This window comes from Hyla sarda, chromosome 8 (genome assembly GCF_029499605.1).
Source record: "Hyla sarda isolate aHylSar1 chromosome 8, aHylSar1.hap1, whole genome shotgun sequence".
NCBI lineage: Eukaryota > Metazoa > Chordata > Amphibia > Anura > Hylidae > Hyla > Hyla sarda.
This window is the reverse complement of record NC_079196.1, coordinates 97583895-97601964: the sequence shown is the minus strand read 5'-3', so window position 1 is coordinate 97601964 and position 18070 is coordinate 97583895. Positions and strand designations below refer to the sequence as shown.

General features: G+C 43.5%; 11 pseudogenes; all 11 read left to right on the top strand.

Moving 5' to 3' along the window:
- Nucleotides 1–444: 444 nt before the first annotated feature.
- Nucleotides 445–708, top strand: LOC130285821 (U2 spliceosomal RNA; annotated as a pseudogene).
- Nucleotides 709–2169: 1461 nt separating this feature from the next.
- Nucleotides 2170–2434, top strand: LOC130287849 (U2 spliceosomal RNA; annotated as a pseudogene).
- Nucleotides 2435–3893: 1459 nt separating this feature from the next.
- LOC130285820 (U2 spliceosomal RNA) lies at nt 3894–4157 on the top strand (annotated as a pseudogene).
- A 1461-nt stretch (nt 4158–5618) lies between these two features.
- On the top strand, nt 5619–5882 carry LOC130285819 (U2 spliceosomal RNA; annotated as a pseudogene).
- Nucleotides 5883–7341: 1459 nt separating this feature from the next.
- Nucleotides 7342–7605, top strand: LOC130289581 (U2 spliceosomal RNA; annotated as a pseudogene).
- Nucleotides 7606–9059: 1454 nt separating this feature from the next.
- LOC130288539 (U2 spliceosomal RNA) lies at nt 9060–9324 on the top strand (annotated as a pseudogene).
- Nucleotides 9325–10786: 1462 nt separating this feature from the next.
- Nucleotides 10787–11050, top strand: LOC130285817 (U2 spliceosomal RNA; annotated as a pseudogene).
- A 1462-nt stretch (nt 11051–12512) lies between these two features.
- Nucleotides 12513–12776, top strand: LOC130290172 (U2 spliceosomal RNA; annotated as a pseudogene).
- A 1464-nt stretch (nt 12777–14240) lies between these two features.
- LOC130285816 (U2 spliceosomal RNA) lies at nt 14241–14504 on the top strand (annotated as a pseudogene).
- A 1459-nt stretch (nt 14505–15963) lies between these two features.
- Nucleotides 15964–16228, top strand: LOC130287848 (U2 spliceosomal RNA; annotated as a pseudogene).
- Nucleotides 16229–17704: 1476 nt separating this feature from the next.
- On the top strand, nt 17705–17970 carry LOC130288233 (U2 spliceosomal RNA; annotated as a pseudogene).
- The last annotated feature ends 100 nt before the right edge of the window (nt 17971–18070 follow it).

Here is an 18070-nt window from a genome sequence, read left to right as displayed (position 1 = left end):
AGTCCAAAATGATGCAGGTTTATACTGTTAATTTTCAGTTTATCGTTACAGTTGGTGTTATTCCATGTCGGAAGGGACGCAGCTACAGCCAGTGGGGTAACTAGAGACAGGCAGGCAGCTATGTGCAACAAAGGTAGGCGTGTTGTTTTCATATGCAGATCTGAAATATTGTCTTATATGCAAGAGGAGGAGTGATGGGGGTTCAGGCAAAAGCCAGGCTATGGATTGCATTGCTAAATGCTCCATCAGAGTGCAATGGTCGCCTGTCCTTTTTTTAAGTGATGATGTGGGTTTAGCCTGTGCTGTATGTATGTATGGGTGGCTGACTGCCACCCACCCAGAAAGTGTATGGGAGGCTGGTTGGCTGCCAGCCTTCCTTCCATTCCTATGAGTAATGTGAGTGCTCATGAAGGGGACATGGTTGGGTCCACCCCTTTCCCGGTTATCCCCTCTAGGCCTTTTGGCTTAGATCAAGTGTAAAAAAAGAAAGGATCTTGCGACAGATCGCATCCTGAGGCACGTTTTTTTTTGTGTGAATACTTGCACTTGGGTGACTTGTGAGCACATACTGATACATACGTTCCCTATCTGGGGACCATAAATTAAATGGATTTTTGAGAAAGGGAGCTGATTTGGAAGCTTGCTTCTGTCGCCCTATGCATTGACCCGATGTGGCAGTATCTTCGGGTAGTGAACAGTGCACCACCCCATTCCAGTGTTAAACAAGAAAGATTCTCATTTAATCCTCCGTGGGTGAGAATTTGAGTTTGAGAATTGGAGACCAAAATGATGAGTTGCACTGACTGGTTTATGAACGTCTATTCATTTAGCGTTTTAATGACCATGTTTGCACACTGATTGGTGTAAAAAAATAAAATAAAACTAAATAATAATAATCTAGCACACCTGTGCAGGTTTGACATGACATGACAGGTAGCTGTCTTGTGGGTGGTGCTGAATCCTGTTAAATGACATGAGGGTCTCATGCCTATACACAAGGGTGTGTCATTGCTGTTGCTTGACCATGCATTGGTTTCTGTGGTCAGTGAATGATAAAAACAAAATTTACCATCCATTGATGGATGGGAAATCCGCCATGAGGCATTTGTTTTTAGAAACTGCTGCTCACAACCAATGTTGCAATGGAGTGTCTCCATCTGCTGGTGGTATTGGAAAGGCATTAGTGCTATGACAGGGTCTGAAGAAGAAGAAGAAGACGGAAAAAAATATATATAAAAAGAAAAAGAGAGAGAGAGAGAGAGACTGACTTAGTGAGCGAGTGAGTGAGAGAGTGAGAGTGAGTGAGAGTGAATGAGTGAGTGAGTGATTGAGTGAGTGAGTGAGTGAGTGAGAACAAATGAGTTAAAGCAAGTGAGTGAGAGAGATCGAATGAATGAAAGTCTGAATGACAGAAAGAAAAAAGGATGAAGAAAGAAGCATGAAGAAAAAAAAATGTATATGGAGTTGCTGACATGAGTGCAATCTACAAAGCCGTTGAGGCTGATCCTCATGGGAGGATTATTGCACCAGGACCCTTAGCACTTTTAAAATGCCATTCAATGCCACGGGCTAGATGTAAACTGCAGATGACCATGTTGTGGTAGTTACCATGGATACCCAAGTGATGTGTGAGCTAACACATAGGCCCAACAGATTCCAAGAAGGCCAGAATCACCAGCGGCACCACCATCGATTGTCAGGTCACCCGGATTCAGCAAATACCAGAGTCCAAAATGATGCAGGTTTATACTGTTAATTTTCAGTTTATCGTTACAGTTGGTGTTATTCCATGTCGGAAGGGACGCAGCTACAGCCAGTGGGGTAACTAGAGACAGGCAGGCAGCTATGTGCAACAAAGGTAGGCGTGTTGTTTTCATATGCAGATCTGAAATATTGTCTTATATGCAAGAGGAGGAGTGATGGGGGTTCAGGCAAAAGCCAGGCTATGGATTGCATTGCTAAATGCTCCATCAGAGTGCAATGGTCGCCTGTCCTTTTTTTAAGTGATGATGTGGGTTTAGCCTGTGCTGTATGTATGTATGGGTGGCTGACTGCCACCCACCCAGAAAGTGTATGGGAGGCTGGTTGGCTGCCAGCCTTCCTTCCATTCCTATGAGTAATGTGAGTGCTCATGAAGGGGACATGGTTGGGTCCACCCCTTTCCCGGTTATCCCCTCTAGGCCTTTTGGCTTAGATCAAGTGTAAAAAAAGAAAGGATCTTGCGACAGATCGCATCCTGAGGCACGTTTTTTTTTTGTGTGAATACTTGCACTTGGGTGACTTGTGAGCACATACTGATACATACGTTCCCTATCTGGGGACCATAAATTAAATGGATTTTTGAGAAAGGGAGCTGATTTGGAAGCTTGCTTCTGTCGCCCTATGCATTGACCCGATGTGGCAGTATCTTCGGGTAGTGAACAGTGCACCACCCCATTCCAGTGTTAAACAAGAAAGATTCTCATTTAATCCTCCGTGGGTGAGAATTTGAGTTTGAGAATTGGAGACCAAAATGATGAGTTGCACTGACTGGTTTATGAACGTCTATTCATTTAGCGTTTTAATGACCATGTTTGCACACTGATTGGTGTAAAAAAATAAAATAAAACTAAATAATAATAATCTAGCACACCTGTGCAGGTTTGACATGACATGACAGGTAGCTGTCTTGTGGGTGGTGCTGAATCCTGTTAAATGACATGAGGGTCTCATGCCTATACACAAGGGTGTGTCATTGCTGTTGCTTGACCATGCATTGGTTTCTGTGGTCAGTGAATGATAAAAACAAAATTTACCATCCATTGATGGATGGGAAATCCGCCATGAGGCATTTGTTTTTAGAAACTGCTGCTCACAACCAATGTTGCAATGGAGTGTCTCCATCTGCTGGTGGTATTGGAAAGGCATTAGTGCTATGACAGGGTCTGAAGAAGAAGAAGAAGACGGAAAAAAATATATATAAAAAGAAAAAGAGAGAGAGAGAGAGACTGACTTAGTGAGCGAGTGAGTGAGAGAGTGAGAGTGAGTGAGAGTGAATGAGTGAGTGAGTGATTGAGTGAGTGAGTGAGTGAGTGAGAACAAATGAGTTAAAGCAAGTGAGTGAGAGAGATCGAATGAATGAAAGTTTGAATGACAGAAAGAAAAAAGGATGAAGAAAGAAGCATGAAGAAAAAAAAATGTATATGGAGTTGCTGACATGAGTGCAATCTACAAAGCCGTTGAGGCTGATCCTCATGGGAGGATTATTGCACCAGGACCCTTAGCACTTTTAAAATGCCATTCAATGCCACGGGCTAGATGTAAACTGCAGATGACCATGTTGTGGTAGTTACCATGGATACCCAAGTGATGTGTGAGCTAACACATAGGCCCAACAGATTCCAAGAAGGCCAGAATCACCAGCGGCACCACCATCGATTGTCAGGTCACCCGGATTCAGCAAATACCAGAGTCCAAAATGATGCAGGTTTATACTGTTAATTTTCAGTTTATCGTTACAGTTGGTGTTATTCCACGTCGGAAGGGACGCAGCTACAGCCAGTGGGGTAACTAGAGACAGGCAGGCAGCTATGTGCAACAAAGGTAGGCGTGTTGTTTTCATATGCAGATCTGAAATATTGTCTTATATGCAAGAGGAGGAGTGATGGGGGTTCAGGCAAAAGCCAGGCTATGGATTGCATTGCTAAATGCTCCATCAGAGTGCAATGGTCGCCTGTCCTTTTTTTAAGTGATGATGTGGGTTTAGCCTGTGCTGTATGTATGTATGGGTGGCTGACTGCCACCCACCCAGAAAGTGTATGGGAGGCTGGTTGGCTGCCAGCCTTCCTTCCATTCCTATGAGTAATGTGAGTGCTCATGAAGGGGACATGGTTGGGTCCACCCCTTTCCCGGTTATCCCCTCTAGGCCTTTTGGCTTAGATCAAGTGTAAAAAAAGAAAGGATCTTGCGACAGATCGCATCCTGAGGCACGTTTTTTTTTGTGTGAATACTTGCACTTGGGTGACTTGTGAGCACATACTGATACATACGTTCCCTATCTGGGGACCATAAATTAAATGGATTTTTGAGAAAGGGAGCTGATTTGGAAGCTTGCTTCTGTCGCCCTATGCATTGACCCGATGTGGCAGTATCTTCGGGTAGTGAACAGTGCACCACCCCATTCCAGTGTTAAACAAGTATGATTCTCATTTAATCCTCCGTGGGTGAGAATTTGAGTTTGAGAATTGGAGACCAAAATGATGAGTTGCACTGACTGGTTTATGAACGTCTATTCATTTAGCGTTTTAATGACCATGTTTGCACACTGATTGGTGTAAAAAAATAAAATAAAACTAAATAATAATAATCTAGCACACCTGTGCAGGTTTGACATGACATGACAGGTAGCTGTCTTGTGGGTGGTGCTGAATCCTGTTAAATGACATGAGGGTCTCATGCCTATACACAAGGGTGTGTCATTGCTGTTGCTTGACCATGCATTGGTTTCTGTGGTCAGTGAATGATAAAAACAAAATTTACCATCCATTGATGGATGGGAAATCCGCCATGAGGCATTTGTTTTTAGAAACTGCTGCTCACAACCAATGTTGCAATGGAGTGTCTCCATCTGCTGGTGGTATTGGAAAGGCATTAGTGCTATGACAGGGTCTGAAGAAGAAGAAGAAGACGGAAAAAAATATATATAAAAAGAAAAAGAGAGAGAGAGAGAGAGACTGACTTAGTGAGCGAGTGAGTGAGAGAGTGAGAGTGAGTGAGAGTGAATGAGTGAGTGAGTGATTGAGTGAGTGAGTGAGTGAGTGAGAACAAATGAGTTAAAGCAAGTGAGTGAGAGAGATCGAATGAATGAAAGTCTGAATGACAGAAAGAAAAAAGGATGAAGAAAGAAGCATGAAGAAAAAAAAATGTATATGGAGTTGCTGACATGAGTGCAATCTACAAAGCCGTTGAGGCTGATCCTCATGGGAGGATTATTGCACCAGGACCCTTAGCACTTTTAAAATGCCATTCAATGCCACGGGCTAGATGTAAACTGCAGATGACCATGTTGTGGTAGTTACCATGGATACCCAAGTGATGTGTGAGCTAACACATAGGCCCAACAGATTCCAAGAAGGCCAGAATCACCAGCGGCACCACCATCGATTGTCAGGTCACCCGGATTCAGCAAATACCAGAGTCCAAAATGATGCAGGTTTATACTGTTAATTTTCAGTTTATCGTTACAGTTGGTGTTATTCCATGTCGGAAGGGACGCAGCTACAGCCAGTGGGGTAACTAGAGACAGGCAGGCAGCTATGTGCAACAAAGGTAGGCGTGTTGTTTTCATATGCAGATCTGAAATATTGTCTTATATGCAAGAGGAGGAGTGATGGGGGTTCAGGCAAAAGCCAGGCTATGGATTGCATTGCTAAATGCTCCATCAGAGTGCAATGGTCGCCTGTCCTTTTTTTAAGTGATGATGTGGGTTTAGCCTGTGCTGTATGTATGTATGGGTGGCTGACTGCCACCCACCCAGAAAGTGTATGGGAGGCTGGTTGGCTGCCAGCCTTCCTTCCATTCCTATGAGTAATGTGAGTGCTCATGAAGGGGACATGGTTGGGTCCACCCCTTTCCCGGTTATCCCCTCTAGGCCTTTTGGCTTAGATCAAGTGTAAAAAAAGAAAGGATCTTGCGACAGATCGCATCCTGAGGCACGTTTTTTTTTGTGTGAATACTTGCACTTGGGTGACTTGTGAGCACATACTGATACATACGTTCCCTATCTGGGGACCATAAATTAAATGGATTTTTGAGAAAGGGAGCTGATTTGGAAGCTTGCTTCTGTCGCCCTATGCATTGACCCGATGTGGCAGTATCTTCGGGTAGTGAACAGTGCACCACCCCATTCCAGTGTTAAACAAGAAAGATTCTCATTTAATCCTCCGTGGGTGAGAATTTGAGTTTGAGAATTGGAGACCAAAATGATGAGTTGCACTGACTGGTTTATGAACGTCTATTCATTTAGCGTTTTAATGACCATGTTTGCACACTGATTGGTGTAAAAAAATAAAATAAAACTAAATAATAATAATCTAGCACACCTGTGCAGGTTTGACATGACATGACAGGTAGCTGTCTTGTGGGTGGTGCTGAATCCTGTTAAATGACATGAGGGTCTCATGCCTATACACAAGGGTGTGTCATTGCTGTTGCTTGACCATGCATTGGTTTCTGTGGTCAGTGAATGATAAAAACAAAATTTACCATCCATTGATGGATGGGAAATCCGCCATGAGGCATTTGTTTTTAGAAACTGCTGCTCACAACCAATGTTGCAATGGAGTGTCTCCATCTGCTGGTGGTATTGGAAAGGCATTAGTGCTATGACAGGGTCTGAAGAAGAAGAAGAAGACGGAAAAAAATATATATAAAAAGAAAAAGAGAGAGAGAGAGAGACTGACTTAGTGAGCGAGTGAGTGAGAGAGTGAGAGTGAGTGAGAGTGAATGAGTGAGTGAGTGATTGAGTGAGTGAGTGAGTGAGTGAGAACAAATGAGTTAAAGCAAGTGAGTGAGAGAGATCGAATGAATGAAAGTTTGAATGACAGAAAGAAAAAAGGATGAAGAAAGAAGCATGAAGAAAAAAAAATGTATATGGAGTTGCTGACATGAGTGCAATCTACAAAGCCGTTGAGGCTGATCCTCATGGGAGGATTATTGCACCAGGACCCTTAGCACTTTTAAAATGCCATTCAATGCCACGGGCTAGATGTAAACTGCAGATGACCATGTTGTGGTAGTTACCATGGATACCCAAGTGATGTGTGAGCTAACACATAGGCCCAACAGATTCCAAGAAGGCCAGAATCACCAGCGGCACCACCATCGATTGTCAGGTCACCCGGATTCAGCAAATACCAGAGTCCAAAATGATGCAGGTTTATACTGTTAATTTTCAGTTTATCGTTACAGTTGGTGTTATTCCACGTCGGAAGGGACGCAGCTACAGCCAGTGGGGTAACTAGAGACAGGCAGGCAGCTATGTGCAACAAAGGTAGGCGTGTTGTTTTCATATGCAGATCTGAAATATTGTCTTATATGCAAGAGGAGGAGTGATGGGGGTTCAGGCAAAAGCCAGGCTATGGATTGCATTGCTAAATGCTCCATCAGAGTGCAATGGTCGCCTGTCCTTTTTTTAAGTGATGATGTGGGTTTAGCCTGTGCTGTATGTATGTATGGGTGGCTGACTGCCACCCACCCAGAAAGTGTATGGGAGGCTGGTTGGCTGCCAGCCTTCCTTCCATTCCTATGAGTAATGTGAGTGCTCATGAAGGGGACATGGTTGGGTCCACCCCTTTCCCGGTTATCCCCTCTAGGCCTTTTGGCTTAGATCAAGTGTAAAAAAAGAAAGGATCTTGCGACAGATCGCATCCTGAGGCACGTTTTTTTTTGTGTGAATACTTGCACTTGGGTGACTTGTGAGCACATACTGATACATACGTTCCCTATCTGGGGACCATAAATTAAATGGATTTTGGAGAAAGGGAGCTGATTTGGAAGCTTGCTTCTGTCGCCCTATGCATTGACCCGATGTGGCAGTATCTTCGGGTAGTGAACAGTGCACCACCCCATTCCAGTGTTAAACAAGAAAGATTCTCATTTAATCCTCCGTGGGTGAGAATTTGAGTTTGAGAATTGGAGACCAAAATGATGAGTTGCACTGACTGGTTTATGAACGTCTATTCATTTAGCGTTTTAATGACCATGTTTGCACACTGATTGGTGTAAAAAAATAAAATAAAACTAAATAATAATAATCTAGCACACCTGTGCAGGTTTGACATGACATGACAGGTAGCTGTCTTGTGGGTGGTGCTGAATCCTGTTAAATGACATGAGGGTCTCATGCCTATACACAAGGGTGTGTCATTGCTGTTGCTTGACCATGCATTGGTTTCTGTGGTCAGTGAATGATAAAAACAAAATTTACCATCCATTGATGGATGGGAAATCCGCCATGAGGCATTTGTTTTTAGAAACTGCTGCTCACAACCAATGTTGCAATGGAGTGTCTCCATCTGCTGGTGGTATTGGAAAGGCATTAGTGCTATGACAGGGTCTGAAGAAGAAGAAGACGGAAAAAAATATATATAAAAAGAAAAAGAGAGAGAGAGAGACTGACTTAGTGAGCGAGTGAGTGAGAGAGTGAGAGTGAGTGAGAGTGAATGAGTGAGTGAGTGATTGAGTGAGTGAGTGAGTGAGTGAGAACAAATGAGTTAAAGCAAGTGAGTGAGAGAGATCGAATGAATGAAAGTCTGAATGACAGAAAGAAAAAAGGATGAAGAAAGAAGCATGAAGAAAAAAAAATGTATATGGAGTTGCTGACATGAGTGCAATCTACAAAGCCGTTGAGGCTGATCCTCATGGGAGGATTATTGCACCAGGACCCTTAGCACTTTTAAAATGCCATTCAATGCCACGGGCTAGATGTAAACTGCAGATGACCATGTTGTGGTAGTTACCATGGATACCCAAGTGATGTGTGAGCTAACACATAGGCCCAACAGATTCCAAGAAGGCCAGAATCACCAGCGGCACCACCATCGATTGTCAGGTCACCCGGATTCAGCAAATACCAGAGTCCAAAATGATGCAGGTTTATACTGTTAATTTTCAGTTTATCGTTACAGTTGGTGTTATTCCATGTCGGAAGGGACGCAGCTACAGCCAGTGGGGTAACTAGAGACAGGCAGGCAGCTATGTGCAACAAAGGTAGGCGTGTTGTTTTCATATGCAGATCTGAAATATTGTCTTATATGCAAGAGGAGGAGTGATGGGGGTTCAGGCAAAAGCCAGGCTATGGATTGCATTGCTAAATGCTCCATCAGAGTGCAATGGTCGCCTGTCCTTTTTTTAAGTGATGATGTGGGTTTAGCCTGTGCTGTATGTATGTATGGGTGGCTGACTGCCACCCACCCAGAAAGTGTATGGGAGGCTGGTTGGCTGCCAGCCTTCCTTCCATTCCTATGAGTAATGTGAGTGCTCATGAAGGGGACATGGTTGGGTCCACCCCTTTCCCGGTTATCCCCTCTAGGCCTTTTGGCTTAGATCAAGTGTAAAAAAAAGAAAGGATCTTGCGACAGATCGCATCCTGAGGCACGTTTTTTTTTGTGTGAATACTTGCACTTGGGTGACTTGTGAGCACATACTGATACATACGTTCCCTATCTGGGGACCATAAATTAAATGGATTTTTGAGAAAGGGAGCTGATTTGGAAGCTTGCTTCTGTCGCCCTATGCATTGACCCGATGTGGCAGTATCTTCGGGTAGTGAACAGTGCACCACCCCATTCCAGTGTTAAACAAGAAAGGTTCTCATTTAATCCTCCGTGGGTGAGAATTTGAGTTTGAGAATTGGAGACCAAAATGATGAGTTGCACTGACTGGTTTATGAACGTCTATTCATTTAGCGTTTTAATGACCATGTTTGCACACTGATTAGTGTAAAAAAATAAAATAAAACTAAATAATAATAATCTAGCACACCTGTGCAGGTTTGACATGACATGACAGGTAGCTGTCTTGTGGGTGGTGCTGAATCCTGTTAAATGACATGAGGGTCTCATGCCTATACACAAGGGTGTGTCATTGCTGTTGCTTGACCATGCATTGGTTTCTGTGGTCAGTGAATGATAAAAACAAAATTTACCATCCATTGATGGATGGGAAATCCGCCATGAGGCATTTGTTTTTAGAAACTGCTGCTCACAACCAATGTTGCAATGGAGTGTCTCCATCTGCTGGTGGTATTGGAAAGGCATTAGTGCTATGACAGGGTCTGAAGAAGAAGAAGAAGAAGACGGAAAAAAATATATATAAAAAGAAAAAGAGAGAGAGAGAGAGACTGACTTAGTGAGCGAGTGAGTGAGAGAGTGAGAGTGAGTGAGAGTGAATGAGTGAGTGAGTGATTGAGTGAGTGAGTGAGTGAGTGAGAACAAATGAGTTAAAGCAAGTGAGTGAGAGAGATCGAATGAATGAAAGTCTGAATGACAGAAAGAAAAAAGGATGAAGAAAGAAGCATGAAGAAAAAAAAATGTATATGGAGTTGCTGACATGAGTGCAATCTACAAAGCCGTTGAGGCTGATCCTCATGGGAGGATTATTGCACCAGGACCCTTAGCACTTTTAAAATGCCATTCAATGCCACGGGCTAGATGTAAACTGCAGATGACCATGTTGTGGTAGTTACCATGGATACCCAAGTGATGTGTGAGCTAACACATAGGCCCAACAGATTCCAAGAAGGCCAGAATCACCAGCGGCACCACCATCGATTGTCAGGTCACCCGGATTCAGCAAATACCAGAGTCCAAAATGATGCAGGTTTATACTGTTAATTTTCAGTTTATCGTTACAGTTGGTGTTATTCCATGTCGGAAGGGACGCAGCTACAGCCAGTGGGGTAACTAGAGACAGGCAGGCAGCTATGTGCAACAAAGGTAGGCGTGTTGTTTTCATATGCAGATCTGAAATATTGTCTTATATGCAAGAGGAGGAGTGATGGGGGTTCAGGCAAAAGCCAGGCTATGGATTGCATTGCTAAATGCTCCATCAGAGTGCAATGGTCGCCTGTCCTTTTTTTAAGTGATGATGTGGGTTTAGCCTGTGCTGTATGTATGTATGGGTGGCTGACTGCCACCCACCCAGAAAGTGTATGGGAGGCTGGTTGGCTGCCAGCCTTCCTTCCATTCCTATGAGTAATGTGAGTGCTCATGAAGGGGACATGGTTGGGTCCACCCCTTTCCCGGTTATCCCCTCTAGGCCTTTTGGCTTAGATCAAGTGTAAAAAAAGAAAGGATCTTGCGACAGATCGCATCCTGAGGCACGTTTTTTTTTGTGTGAATACTTGCACTTGGGTGACTTGTGAGCACATACTGATACATACGTTCCCTATCTGGGGACCATAAATTAAATGGATTTTTGAGAAAGGGAGCTGATTTGGAAGCTTGCTTCTGTCGCCCTATGCATTGACCCGATGTGGCAGTATCTTCGGGTAGTGAACAGTGCACCACCCCATTCCAGTGTTAAACAAGAAAGATTCTCATTTAATCCTCCGTGGGTGAGAATTTGAGTTTGAGAATTGGAGACCAAAATGATGAGTTGCACTGACTGGTTTATGAACGTCTATTCATTTAGCGTTTTAATGACCATGTTTGCACACTGATTGGTGTAAAAAAATAAAATAAAACTAAATAATAATAATCTAGCACACCTGTGCAGGTTTGACATGACATGACAGGTAGCTGTCTTGTGGGTGGTGCTGAATCCTGTTAAATGACATGAGGGTCTCATGCCTATACACAAGGGTGTGTCATTGCTGTTGCTTGACCATGCATTGGTTTCTGTGGTCAGTGAATGATAAAAACAAAATTTACCATCCATTGATGGATGGGAAATCCGCCATGAGGCATTTGTTTTTAGAAACTGCTGCTCACAACCAATGTTGCAATGGAGTGTCTCCATCTGCTGGTGGTATTGGAAAGGCATTAGTGCTATGACAGGGTCTGAAGAAGAAGAAGAAGAAGACGGAAAAAAATATATATAAAAAGAAAAAGAGAGAGAGAGAGAGACTGACTTAATGAGCGAGTGAGTGAGAGAGTGAGAGTGAGTGAGAGTGAATGAGTGAGTGAGTGATTGAGTGAGTGAGTGAGTGAGTGAGAACAAATGAGTTAAAGCAAGTGAGTGAGAGAGATCGAATGAATGAATGTCTGAATGACAGAAAGAAAAAAGTATGAAGAAAGAAGCATGAAGAAAAAAAAATGTATATGGAGTTGCTGACATGAGTGCAATCTACAAAGCCGTTGAGGCTGATCCTCATGGGAGGATTATTGCACCAGGACCCTTAGCACTTTTAAAATGCCATTCAATGCCACGGGCTAGATGTAAACTGCAGATGACCATGTTGTGGTAGTTACCATGGATACCCAAGTGATGTGTGAGCTAACACATAGGCCCAACAGATTCCAAGAAGGCCAGAATCACCAGCGGCACCACCATCGATTGTCAGGTCACCCGGATTCAGCAAATACCAGAGTCCAAAATGATGCAGGTTTATACTGTTAATTTTCAGTTTATCGTTACAGTTGGTGTTATTCCATGTCGGAAGGGACGCAGCTACAGCCAGTGGGGTAACTAGAGACAGGCAGGCAGCTATGTGCAACAAAGGTAGGCGTGTTGTTTTCATATGCAGATCTGAAATATTGTCTTATATGCAAGAGGAGGAGTGATGGGGGTTCAGGCAAAAGCCAGGCTATGGATTGCATTGCTAAATGCTCCATCAGAGTGCAATGGTCGCCTGTCCTTTTTTTAAGTGATGATGTGGGTTTAGCCTGTGCTGTATGTATGTATGGGTGGCTGACTGCCACCCACCCAGAAAGTGTATGGGAGGCTGGTTGGCTGCCAGCCTTCCTTCCATTCCTATGAGTAATGTGAGTGCTCATGAAGGGGACATGGTTGGGTCCACCCCTTTCCCGGTTATCCCCTCTAGGCCTTTTGGCTTAGATCAAGTGTAAAAAAAGAAAGGATCTTGCGACAGATTGCATCCTGAGGCACGTTTTTTTTTGTGTGAATACTTGCACTTGGGTGACTTGTGAGCACATACTGATACATACGTTCCCTATCTGGGGACCATAAATTAAATGGATTTTTGAGAAAGGGAGCTGATTTGGAAGCTTGCTTCTGTCGCCCTATGCATTGACCCGATGTGGCAGTATCTTCGGGTAGTGAACAGTGCACCACCCCATTCCAGTGTTAAACAAGAAAGATTCTCATTTAATCCTCCGTGGGTGAGAATTTGAGTTTGAGAATTGGAGACCAAAATGATGAGTTGCACTGACTGGTTTATGAACGTCTATTCATTTAGCGTTTTAATGACCATGTTTGCACACTGATTGGTGTAAAAAAATAAAATAAAACTAAATAATAATAATCTAGCACACCTGTGCAGGTTTGACATGACATGACAGGTAGCTGTCTTGTGGGTGGTGCTGAATCCTGTTAAATGACATGAGGGTCTCATGCCTATACACAAGGGTGTGTCATTGCTGTTGCTTGACCATGCATTGGTTTCTGTGGTCAGTGAATGATAAAAACAACATTTACCATCCATTGATGGATGGGAAATCCGCCATGAGGCATTTGTTTTTAGAAACTGCTGCTCACAACCAATGTTGCAATGGAGTGTCTCCATCTGCTGGTGGTATTGGAAAGGCATTAGTGCTATGACAGGGTCTGAAGAAGAAGAAGAAGAAGACGGAAAAATATATATATAAAAAGAAAAAGAGAGAGAGAGAGAGAGACTGACTTAGTGAGCGAGTGAGTGAGAGAGTGAGAGTGAGTGAGAGTGAATGAGTGAGTGAGTGATTGAGTGAGTGAGTGAGTGAGTGAGAACAAATGAGTTAAAGCAAGTGAGTGAGAGAGATCGAATGAATGAAAGTCTGAATGACAGAAAGAAAAAAGGATGAAGAAAGAAGCATGAAGAAAAAAAAATGTATATGGAGTTGCTGACATGAGTGCAATCTACAAAGCCGTTGAGGCTGATCCTCATGGGAGGATTATTGCACCAGGACCCTTAGCACTTTTAAAATGCCATTCAATGCCACGGGCTAGATGTAAACTGCAGATGACCATGTTGTGGTAGTTACCATGGATACCCAAGTGATGTGTGAGCTAACACATAGGCCCAACAGATTCCAAGAAGGCCAGAATCACCAGCGGCACCACCATCGATTGTCAGGTCACCCGGATTCAGCAAATACCAGAGTCCAAAATGATGCAGGTTTATACTGTTAATTTTCAGTTTATCGTTACAGTTGGTGTTATTCCATGTCGGAAGGGACGCAGCTACAGCCAGTGGGGTAACTAGAGACAGGCAGGCAGCTATGTGCAACAAAGGTAGGCGTGTTGTTTTCATATGCAGATCTGAAATATTGTCTTATATGCAAGAGGAGGAGTGATGGGGGTTCAGGCAAAAGCCAGGCTATGGATTGCATTGCTAAATGCTCCATCAGAGTGCAATGGTCGCCTGTCCTTTTTTTAAGTGATGATGTGGGTTTAGCCTGTGCTGTATGTATGTATGGGTGGCTGACTGCCACCCACCCAGAAAGTGTATGGGAGGCTGGTTGGCTGCCAGCCTTCCTTCCATTCCTATGAGTAATGTGAGTGCTCATGAAGGGGACATGGTTGGGTCCACCCCTTTCCCGGTTATCCCCTCTAGGCCTTTTGGCTTAGATCAAGTGTAAAAAAAGAAAGGATCTTGCGACAGATCGCATCCTGAGGCACGTTTTTTTTTGTGTGAATACTTGCACTTGGGTGACTTGTGAGCACATACTGATACATACGTTCCCTATCTGGGGACCATAAATTAAATGGATTTTTGAGAAAGGGAGCTGATTTGGAAGCTTGCTTCTGTCGCCCTATGCATTGACCCGATGTGGCAGTATCTTCGGGTAGTGAACAGTGCACCACCCCATTCCAGTGTTAAACAAGAAAGATTCTCATTTAATCCTCCGTGGGTGAGAATTTGAGTTTGAGAATTGGAGACCAAAATGATGAGTTGCACTGACTGGTTTATGAACGTCTATTCATTTAGCGTTTTAATGACCATGTTTGCACACTGATTGGTGTAAAAAAATAAAATAAAACTAAATAATAATAATCTAGCACACCTGTGCAGGTTTGACATGACATGACAGGTAGCTGTCTTGTGGGTGGTGCTGAATCCTGTTAAATGACATGAGGGTCTCATGCCTATACACAAGGGTGTGTCATTGCTGTTGCTTGACCATGCATTGGTTTCTGTGGTCAGTGAATGATAAAAACAAAATTTACCATCCATTGATGGATGGGAAATCCGCCATGAGGCATTTGTTTTTAGAAACTGCTGCTCACAACCAATGTTGCAATGGAGTGTCTCCATCTGCTGGTGGTATTGGAAAGGCATTAGTGCTATGACAGGGTCTGAAGAAGAAGAAGAAGAAGAAGACGGAAAAAAATATATATAAAAAGAAAAAGAGAGAGAGAGAGAGAGACTGACTTAGTGAGCGAGTGAGTGAGAGAGTGAGAGTGAGTGAGAGTGAATGAGTGAGTGAGTGATTGAGTGAGTGAGTGAGAACAAATGAGTTAAAGCAAGTGAGTGAGAGAGATCGAATGAATGAAAGTCTGAATGACAGAAAGAAAAAAGGATGAAGAAAGAAGCATGAAGAAAAAAAAATGTATATGGAGTTGCTGACATGAGTGCAATCTACAAAGCCGTTGAGGCTGATCCTCATGGGAGGATTATTGCACCAGGACCCTTAGCACTTTTAAAATGCCATTCAATGCCACGGGCTAGATGTAAACTGCAGATGACCATGTTGTGGTAGTTACCATGGATACCCAATTGATTTGTGAGCTAACACATAGGCCCAACAGATTCCAAGAAGGCCAGAATCCCCAGCGGCACCACCATCGATTGTCAGGTCACCCGGATTCAGCAAATACCAGAGTCCAAAATGATGCAGGTTTATACTGTTAATTTTCAGTTTATCGTTACAGTTGGTGTTATTCCATGTCGGAAGGGACGCAGCTACAGCCAGTGGGGTAACTAGAGACAGGCAGGCAGCTATGTGCAACAAAGGTAGGCGTGTTGTTTTCATATGCAGATCTGAAATATTGTCTTATATGCAAGAGGAGGAGTGATGGGGGTTCAGGCAAAAGCCAGGCTATGGATTGCATTGCTAAATGCTCCATCAGAGTGCAATGGTCGCCTGTCCTTTTTTTAAGTGATGATGTGGGTTTAGCCTGTGCTGTATGTATGTATGGGTGGCTGACTGCCACCCACCCAGAAAGTGTATGGGAGGCTGGTTGGCTGCCAGCCTTCCTTCCATTCCTATGAGTAATGTGAGTGCTCATGAAGGGGACATGGTTGGGTCCACCCCTTTCCCGGTTATCCCCTCTAGGCCTTTTGGCTTAGATCAAGTGTAAAAAAAGAAAGGATCTTGCGACAGATCGCATCCTGAGGCACGTTTTTTTTTTGTGTGAATACTTGCACTTGGGTGACTTGTGAGCACATACTGATACATACGTTCCCTATCTGGGGACCATAAATTAAATGGATTTTTGAGAAAGGGAGCTGATTTGGAAGCTTGCTTCTGTCGCCCTATGCATTGACCCGATGTGGCAGTATCTTCGGGTAGTGAACAGTGCACCACCCCATTCCAGTGTTAAACAAGAAAGATTCTCATTTAATCCTCCGTGGGTGAGAATTTGAGTTTGAGAATTGGAGACCAAAATGATGAGTTGCACTGACTGGTTTATGAACGTCTATTCATTTAGCGTTTTAATGACCATGTTTGCACACTGATTGGTGTAAAAAAATAAAATAAAACTAAATAATAATAATCTAGCACACCTGTGCAGGTTTGACATGACATGACAGGTAGCTGTCTTGTGGGTGGTGCTGAATCCTGTTAAATGACATGAGGGTCTCATGCCTATACACAAGGGTGTGTCATTGCTGTTGCTTGACCATGCATTGGTTTCTGTGGTCAGTGAATGATAAAAACAAAATTTACCATCCATTGATGGATGGGAAATCCGCCATGAGGCATTTGTTTTTAGAAACTGCTGCTCACAACCAATGTTGCAATGGAGTGTCTCCATCTGCTGGTGGTATTGGAAAGGCATTAGTGCTATGACAGGGTCTGAAGAAGAAGAAGAAGAAGAAGAAGAAGAAGACGGAAAAAAATATATATAAAAAGAAAAAGAGAGAGAGAGAGAGAGACTGACTTAGTGAGCGAGTGAGTGAGAGAGTGAGAGTGAGTGAGAGTGAATGAGTGAGTGAGTGATTGAGTGAGTGAGTGAGTGAGTGAGAACAAATGAGTTAAAGCAAGTGAGTGAGAGAGATCGAATGAATGAAAGTCTGAATGACAGAAAGAAAAAAGGATGAAGAAAGAAGCATGAAGAAAAAAAAATGTATATGGAGTTGCTGACATGAGTGCAATCTACAAAGCCGTTGAGGCTGATCCTCATGGGAGGATTATTGCACCAGGACCCTTAGCACTTTTAAAATGCCATTCAATGCCACGGGCTAGATGTAAACTGCAGATGACCATGTTGTGGTAGTTACCATGGATACCCAAGTGATGTGTGAGCTAACACATAGGCCCAACAGATTCCAAGAAGGCCAGAATCACCAGCGGCACCACCATCGATTGTCAGGTCACCCGGATTCAGCAAATACCAGAGTCCAAAATGATGCAGGTTTATACTGTTAATTTTCAGTTTATCGTTACAGTTGGTGTTATTCCATGTCGGAAGGGACGCAGCTACAGCCAGTGGGGTAACTAGAGACAGGCAGGCAGCTATGTGCAACAAAGGTAGGCGTGTTGTTTTCATATGCAGATCTGAAATATTGTCTTATATGCAAGAGGAGGAGTGATGGGGGTTCAGGCAAAAGCCAGGCTATGGATTGCATTGCTAAATGCTCCATCAGAGTGCAATGGTCGCCTGTCCTTTTTTTAAGTGATGATGTGGGTTTAGCCTGTGCTGTATGTATGTATGGGTGGCTGACTGCCACCCACCCAGAAAGTGTATGGGAGGCTGGTTGGCTGCCAGCCTTCCTTCCATTCCTATGAGTAATGTGAGTGCTCATGAAGGGGACATGGTTGGGTCCACCCCTTTCCCGGTTATCCCCTCTAGGCCTTTTGGCTTAGATCAAGTGTAAAAAAAGAAAGGATCTTGCGACAGATTGCATCCTGAGGCACGTTTTTTTTTTTGTGTGAATACTTGCACTTGGGTGACTTGTGAGCACATACTGATACATACGTTCCCTATCTGGGGACCATAAATTAAATGGATTTTTGAGAAAGGGAGCTGATTTGGAAGCTTGCTTCTGTCGCCCTATGCATTGACCCGATGTGGCAGTATCTTCGGGTAGTGAACAGTGCACCACCCCATTCCAGTGTTAAACAAGAAAGATTCTCATTTAATCCTCCGTGGGTGAGAATTTGAGTTTGAGAATTGGAGACCAAAATGATGAGTTGCACTGACTGGT